The sequence below is a fragment of the Oncorhynchus masou genome, unplaced genomic scaffold, assembly GCF_036934945.1.
Source record: "Oncorhynchus masou masou isolate Uvic2021 unplaced genomic scaffold, UVic_Omas_1.1 unplaced_scaffold_7194, whole genome shotgun sequence".
In the NCBI taxonomy this organism is placed as follows: Eukaryota; Metazoa; Chordata; class Actinopteri; order Salmoniformes; family Salmonidae; genus Oncorhynchus; species Oncorhynchus masou.
In genome coordinates, this window is record NW_027016579.1 from 7,403 (window position 1) to 15,478 (window position 8,076).

General features: G+C 47.9%; 1 long non-coding RNA gene across 1 annotated transcript; it reads right to left on the reverse strand.

Annotated features, from left to right (window-relative positions):
• Window positions 1-296: 296 nt before the first annotated feature.
• Window positions 297-6,395, reverse strand: LOC135538884 (uncharacterized). The gene is made up of 3 exons (XR_010455502.1): window positions 5,961-6,395; window positions 507-658; window positions 297-330 (listed from the first exon to the last, which is right to left on the reverse strand). It is a non-coding gene; the product is annotated as an uncharacterized LOC135538884 (long non-coding RNA).
• Between the last annotated feature and the right edge of the window lie 1,681 nt (window positions 6,396-8,076).

Consider the following 8,076-nt stretch of genomic DNA (forward strand, 5'->3'; position numbering starts at 1 on the left):
TTTACTTACAATTGGTGAATTATGTTGTTAGTGTTGTTGTTATGTTGTCACTATGTTGTCACTATGTTGTCATTATGGTGTTACAGCTATGTTGTCACTATGTTGTTGTTATGTTGCTGTTGCGTTGTCACATTTTATGCAAGCAGCCATGTATGTTATCACTATAAGTTGTCAGTATGTTGTCACTATGTTGCTAATATGTTGTCAGTATGTAAAGCTGGGCAGAGACTTGAACAGTGTGACTAACCTCTTTGAGCTGGTCGGTGCTCCCGCAGGAGGCCGATCTCTTGTGGCTCCCCGCCTCCTCTCATCCGCCCAGGCCCTGGGGGTCTGACACCACAGAGAGAGGTGAGATGCATGAATACAAACACACACACACACACACTGGGGGTCTGACACCACAGAGAGAGGTAAGATACATGAATACAAACACACACACTGGGGGTCTGACACCACAGAGAGAGGTGAGATACATGAATACAAACAAAAAACACACACACACTCACCTGAGTGGCCTTGTCCCTCATGCAGGGAGTGTGGTGGGCGTGGCTTCCGTCCTGAGGCCGGGGACAATAAGGTAAGAGCCAAGGAGCGTGCCCAGTAGGGGCCACAGCTGGGAGGAGCCAGAGGAAGTGGGAGGAGCTGAATCAGCTGCTCTCTGCAGAAAGACAGGAAGAGAAGAGAGGGGAAAATAAGAAATACATTTCATTCTAACACAATAGCAAGAGTTGTTTGTAAATAGCTGAGATGCTCAGTCTGAGGCAGGTGCCCCACTGATGTAACCCATCAATACAATATACACTAACCATTCAACCCAGCCATGTCAACCCTAACCCATCAATACAATATACACTAACCATTCAACCCAGCCATGTCAACCCTAACCCATCAATACAATATACACTAACCATTCAACCCAGCCATGTCAACCCTAACCCATCAATACAATATACACTAACCATTCAACCCAGCCATGTCAACCCTAACCCATCAATACAATATACACTAACCATTCAACCCAGCCATGTCAACCCTAACCCATCAATACAATATACACTAACCATTCACCCAGCCATGTCAACCCTAACCCATCAATACAATATACAATAACCATTCAACCCAGCCATGTCAACCCTAACCCATCAATACAATATACACTAACCATTCAACCCAGCCATGTCAACCCTAACCCATCAATACAATATACACTAACCATTCAACCCAGCCATGTCAACCCTCAACCATCAATACAATATACACTAACCATTCAAATCCCATCATCACACATACACTAACCATTCAACCAACTCCTAACTCCACAATATACACTAACCATCCAACCCAGCCATGTCAACCCAACCCATCAATACAATATACACTAACCATTCAACCCAATATGTCAACCCTAACCCATCAATACAATATACACTAACCATTCAACCCAGCCATGTCAACCTAACCCATCAATACAATATACACTAACCATCCAACCCAGCCATGTCAACCTAACCCATCAATACAATATGCCAATCCATCCAACCAGCCATACAACCCCTAACCCATCAATACAATATACACTAACCATCCAACCCAGCCATGTCAACCCTAACCCATCAATACAATATACACTAACCATTCAACCCAGCCATGTCAACCCTAACCCATCAATACAATATACACTAACCATTCAACCCAGCCATGTCAACCCTAACCCATCAATACAATATACACTAACCATTCAACCCAGTCATGTCAATCCTAACCCATCAATACAATATACACTAACCATTCAACCCATCAATACAATATATAACACTAACCATCCAACCCAGCCATGTCAACCCTAACCCATCAATACAAATACAATATACACTAACCATTCAACCCAGCCATGTCAACCCTAACCCATCAATACAATATACACTAACCATTCAACCCAGCCATGTCAACCCTAACCCATCAATACAATATACACTAACCATTCAACCCAGCCATGTCAACCCTAACCCATCAATACAATATACACTAACCATTCAACCCAGCCATGTCAACCCTAACCCATCAATACAATATACACTAACCATTCAACCCAGCCATGTCAACCCTAACCCATCAATACAATATACACTAACCATTCAACCCAGCCATGTCAACCCTAACCCATCAATACAATATACACTAACCATCCAACCCAGCCATGTCAACCCTAACCCATCAATACAATATACACTAACCATCCAACCCAGCCATGTCAACCCTAACCCATCAATACAATATACACTAACCATTCAACCCAGCCATGTCAACCCTAACCCATCAATACAATATACACTAACCATTCAACCCAGCCATGTCAACCCTAACCCATCAATACAATATACACTAACCATTCAACCCAGCCATGTCAACCCTAACCCATCAATACAATATACACTAACCATTCAACCCAGCCATGTCAACCCTAACCCATCAATACAATATACACTAACCATTCAACCCAGCCATGTCAACCCTAACCCATCAATACAATATACACTAACCATTCAACCCAGCCATGTCAACCCTAACCCATCAATACAATATACACTAACCATTCAACCCAGCCATGTCAACCCTAACCCATCAATACAATATACACTAACCATTCAACCCAGCCATGTCAACCCTAACCCATCAATACAATATACACTAACCATTCAACCCAGCCATGTCAACCCTAACCCATCAATACAATATACACTAACCATTCAACCCAGCCATGTCAACCCTAACCCATCATACAGACCATCCAAACCAGCCATATCAACCCTAACCCATCACACAGACCATCCAACCCAGCCATGTCAACCCTAACCCATCATACAGACCATCCAAACCAGCCATATCAACCCTAACCCATCATACAGACCATCCAACCCAGCCATATCAACCCTAACCCATCATACAGACCATCCAAACCAGCCATATCAACCCTAACCCATCATACAGACCATCCAACCCAGCCATATCAACCCTAACCCATCATACAGACCATTCAACCCAGCCATGTCAACCCTAACCCATCATACAGACCATCCAACCCAGCCATATCAACCCTAACCCATCATACAGACCATTCAACCCAGCCATGTCAACCCTAACCCATCATACAGACCCTCCAAACCAGCCATATCAACCCTAACCCATCATACAGACCATTCAACCCAGCCATGTCAACCCTAACCCATCATACAGACCATCCAAACCAGCCATATCAACCCTAACCCATCATACAGACCCTCCAAACCAGCCATATCAACCCTAACCCATCATACAGACCATTCAACCCAGCCATGTCAACCCTAACCCATCAATACAATATACACTAACCATTCAACCCAGCCATGTCAACCCTAACCCACTAATACAATATACACTAACCATTCAACCCAGCCATGTCAACCCTAACCCATCAATACAATATACACTAACCATTCAACCCAGCCATGTCAACCCTAACCCATCAATACAATATACACTAACCATTCAACCCAGCCATGTCAACCCTAACCCATCAATACACATATATTTAACCATTCAACTCAGCCATGTCAACCCTAACCCATCAATACAATATACACCATTCAACCCAGCCAACCCTAACCCATCAATACAGCCATATACATCTAAGACCATTCAACCCAGCCATGTCAACCCTAACCCATCATACAGACCATCCAAACCAGCCATATCAACCCTAACCCATCACACAGACCATCACACATGACCATCCAACCCAACCCAGCCATGTCAACCCTAACCCATCATACAGACCATCCAACCCAGCATAAACCAGCCAAACTAGCCATATCAACCCTAACCCATCATACAGACCATCCAACCCAGCCATATCAACCCAACCCATCACACAGACCATCCAATCTGACAACCCAACCCATCATACAGTCCAAACCAGCCATATCAACCCTAACCCATCATAACCCAGCCATATCAACCCCAACCCATCATACAGACCCAAAACCAGCCATATCAACCCTAACCCATCATACAGACCATCCAAACCAGCCATATCAACCCAGCCATGTCAACCCTAACCCATCATACAGACCATTCAACCCAGCCATGTCAACCCTAACCCATCATACAGACCATCCAAACCAGCCATATCAACCCTAACCCATCATACAGACCATCCAACCCAGCCATATCAACCCTAACCCATCACACAGACCATTCAACCCAGCCATATCAACCCTAACCCATCATACAGACCATCCAACCCAGCCATATCAACCCTAACCCATCATACAGACCATCCAAACCAGCCATATCAACCCTAACCCATCATACAGACCATCCAAACCAGCCATATCAACCCTAACCCATCATACAGACCATCCAACCCAGCCATGTCAACCCTAACCCATCATACAGACCATCCAATCCAGCCATATCAACCCTAACCCATCATACAGACCATCCAAACCAGCCATATCAACCCTAACCCATCACACAGACCATCCAATCCAGCCATATCAACCCTAACCCATCATACAGACCATCCAACCCAGCCATATCAACCCTAACCCATCACACAGACCATCCAATCCAGCCATATCAACCCTAACCCATCATACAGACCATCGGTTCCTCTACCCCCTGTCTCCTCTACCCCCTGTCTCCTCTACCTCCTGGTCTCCTCTACCCCCTGGTCTCCTCTACCCCCTGGTCTCCTCTACCCCCTGGTCTCCTCTACCCCCTGGTCTCCTCTACCTCTTGGTCTCCTCTATCTCCTGGTCTCCTCTACCCCCCGGTCTCCTCTACACCCTGGTCTCCTCTACCCCCTGGTCTCCTCTACCTCCCTTTACCCGGTCTCCTCTACCCCCTGTCTCCTCTACCCGGTCTTACTCTAACCCCGTCTCCTCTACCCCCCAGTCTCCTCTACCCCCCAGTCTCCTCTACCCCCCAGTCTCCTCTACCCCCCAGTCTCCTCTACCCCCCAGTCTCCTCTACCCCCCAGTCTCCTCTACCCCCCAGTCTCCTCTACCCCCCAGTCTCCTCTACCCCCCAGTCTCCTCCAGTCCCCAGATACCCTGTCTCCTCTACCCTCCTGTCTCCTCTACCCTCCTGTCTCCTCTACCCTCCTGTCTCCTCTACCCTCCTGTCTCCTCTACCCCCTGTCTCCTCTAACCCCTATCCCCTCAACCCCGTCTCCTCAACCCCCCGTCTCCTCTAACCCCTATCCCCTCAACCCCGTCTCCCTCTACCCCCTGTCTCCTCTACCCCCCGTCTCCTCTACCCCCTGTTCCCTCTACCCCCTGTCTCCTCTACCCCCGTCTCCTCTAACCCCTATCCCCTCAACCCCCTGTCTACTCTACCCCGTCTCCCTCTACCCTCCAGATACCCTGTCTCCTCTACCCTCCTGTCCCCTCTACCCCCTGTCTCCTATACCCCTATCTCCTCTACCCGGTCTCCTGTCCCCTCTACCCCCTCTACCCCGTCTCCTGCCCCCTCTATCCTGTCTCCTCTACCCCCTGTGCCCTCTATCCTGTTTCAATTCAGAAACAAGCTGAGTCTGCTGTTATTGTCATGCTGCTCAGATTAACCCTAATACAAGATAGAGAGCTGGTCCAGCAGAGAAGCTATATTTGGCAGCAGAACCCTCCCTTTCCCTCAGAACCAAGCATCACTGTTGCTATGGGACCAAGGCACTTCATACTGTATATCTGGATCCAAACACAAACCAGATGCCAACAATGTGCTCTCTCTTTTTCTCTCCCTCTCTCTCTCTGCAGGACCACACTCTTAAACATTGGAACACGTTACAGGAGTCATCACTATTAAGAACACACAGCCATGATCAAGAGAAGATACATGATAAATGTATGATCAATGCCGACCGGTGCATTCATTAGCGGTAGTATTATCCGTTTGATAATCAGATCCAGTGATTGGCTCACCTGTGAAGAGGCCTTGTGATGGAGGATACGTGCCCAGCAGCGAGGCGAAAGATGAGACCTGTCGCTAACCTGGAGACGAGACAGGGGGGGATCAGGGGGAGGAACCGGGAGAGGGCGACAGCGGAGCAGAGATGTCGGAGACGGAGACGATAGACACAAACAAGCAGTAATGAACAGATGGCTCGTGGATGCGCATAGAGAGGTTGCTATGGGCGTTGCTGTAGCCTGCCTGCTGAAACGCGCGGTGTTGTTGATGATGAGGATGAGCAGTCCGTTTTGTCGTGATGGGGAAAATATATCATCCGATGAAAATATTTCAGGTAGCGAGGATCCACGTTGCGGATTAGCGCGAAAAATATCAGGGAAATAACAAATAACAGGGCTGGGGGTGGAAGATCCTTTGCTTGCAGAGCGGAGAGAGACCGTCACAGCGGATCCGTGCGTGGCTTTGTCGTGAGCGAGTCACCACGCTGCTCGTGCTGATGCTGCAGTTGCTAGGGCGCGTGGTGCAGATGATCTCCACGAACCAAGGCGCGCGTGTGCGGGGCGATGCATAGACCTACCGTATAAATAACAGTGCGGTGGTTTCCATGCGGTCGAAAACCCACCGGTCTATATGGGTTTAACAGTAAGGAAACTGATTATTTTCAATTACAGAACAAAAACAGGGCCTGGAATCAAATAGACTGAGGCAGTTGTCAGCAACACACAATATAACGGATATAGTCCATGAACCAGGGGTTCGGTCAGGCTCACTTAGGCAAACGATGTCTCAGTGATTTTTCTGAAGGTCTATGTGCCTAGAGTTGGAAAATGTGTGATAGCAGTGCAGCAATGGTAGTACGTTATCACATGATAACGTGTTCTTTTATCCCTCCATCCCATACATCTTTCCCATAGGGATTTTACCCTCAGACAGGAACAAAACGCGTTGTTTTATCCCTCCATCCCATACATCTTTCCCATAGGGATTTTACCCTCGAACAGGAACAAAACGAACACATTGATACATTTTAAACCAAGTTTGACAAGTGGTTCTGAAAGTTCATGAAATTACCTTTCAAATGTCATAGAAGCACCACGTTGGGCAGCTGTGTGTTTGGATCGTAACTTAAAAATATATATATATATCCCATTTAGCAGACGCTTTGGACAAAAGCGACTTACAAGTCGGCTGGGGCCACTACTTTTACATATGGGTGGCCCCAGCGGGAATCGAACCCACGACGCTTGGCGTTGCAAGCGCCATGCTCTACCGACTGAGCCACACAGGACCCTTCCTGTGATAGAGGCACCACGTTGGGCAGCTGTGTGTTTGGATCGTAACTTCCTGTGATAGAGGCACCACGTTGGGCAGCTGTGTGTTTGGATCGTAACTTCCTGTGATAGAGGCACCACGTTGGGCAGCTGTGTGTTTGGATCGTAACTTCCTGTGATAGAGGCACCACGTTGGGCAGCTGTGTGTTTGGATCGTAACTTCCTGTGATAGAGGCACCACGTTGGGCAGCTGTGTGTTTGGATCGTAACTTCCTGTGATAGAGGCACCACGTTGGGCAGCTGTGTGTTTGGATCGTAACTTCCTGTGATAGAGGCACCACGTTGGGCAGCTGTGTGTTTGGATCGTAACTTCCTGTGATAGAGGCACCACGTTGGGCAGCTGTGTGTTTGGATCGTAACTTCCTGTGATAGAGGCACCACGTTGGGCAGCTGTGTGTTTGGATCGTAACTTCCTGTGATAGAGGCACCACGTTGGGCAGCTGTGTGTTTGGATCGTAACTTCCTGTGATAGAGGCACCACGTTGGGCAGCTGTGTGTTTGGATCGTAACTTCCTGTGATAGAGGCACCACGTTGGGCAGCTGTGTGTTTGGATCGTAACTTCCTGTGATAGAGGCACCACGTTGGGCAGCTGTGTGTTTGGATCGTAACTTCCTGTGATAGAGGCACCACGTTGGGCAGCTGTGTGTTTGGATCGTAACTTCCTGTGATAGAGGCACCACGTTGGGCAGCTGTGTGTTTGGATCGTAACTTCCTGTGATAGAGGCACCACGTTGGGCAGCTGTGTGTTTGGATCAGTAACTTCCTGTGATAGAGGCACCACGTTGGGCAGCTGTGTGT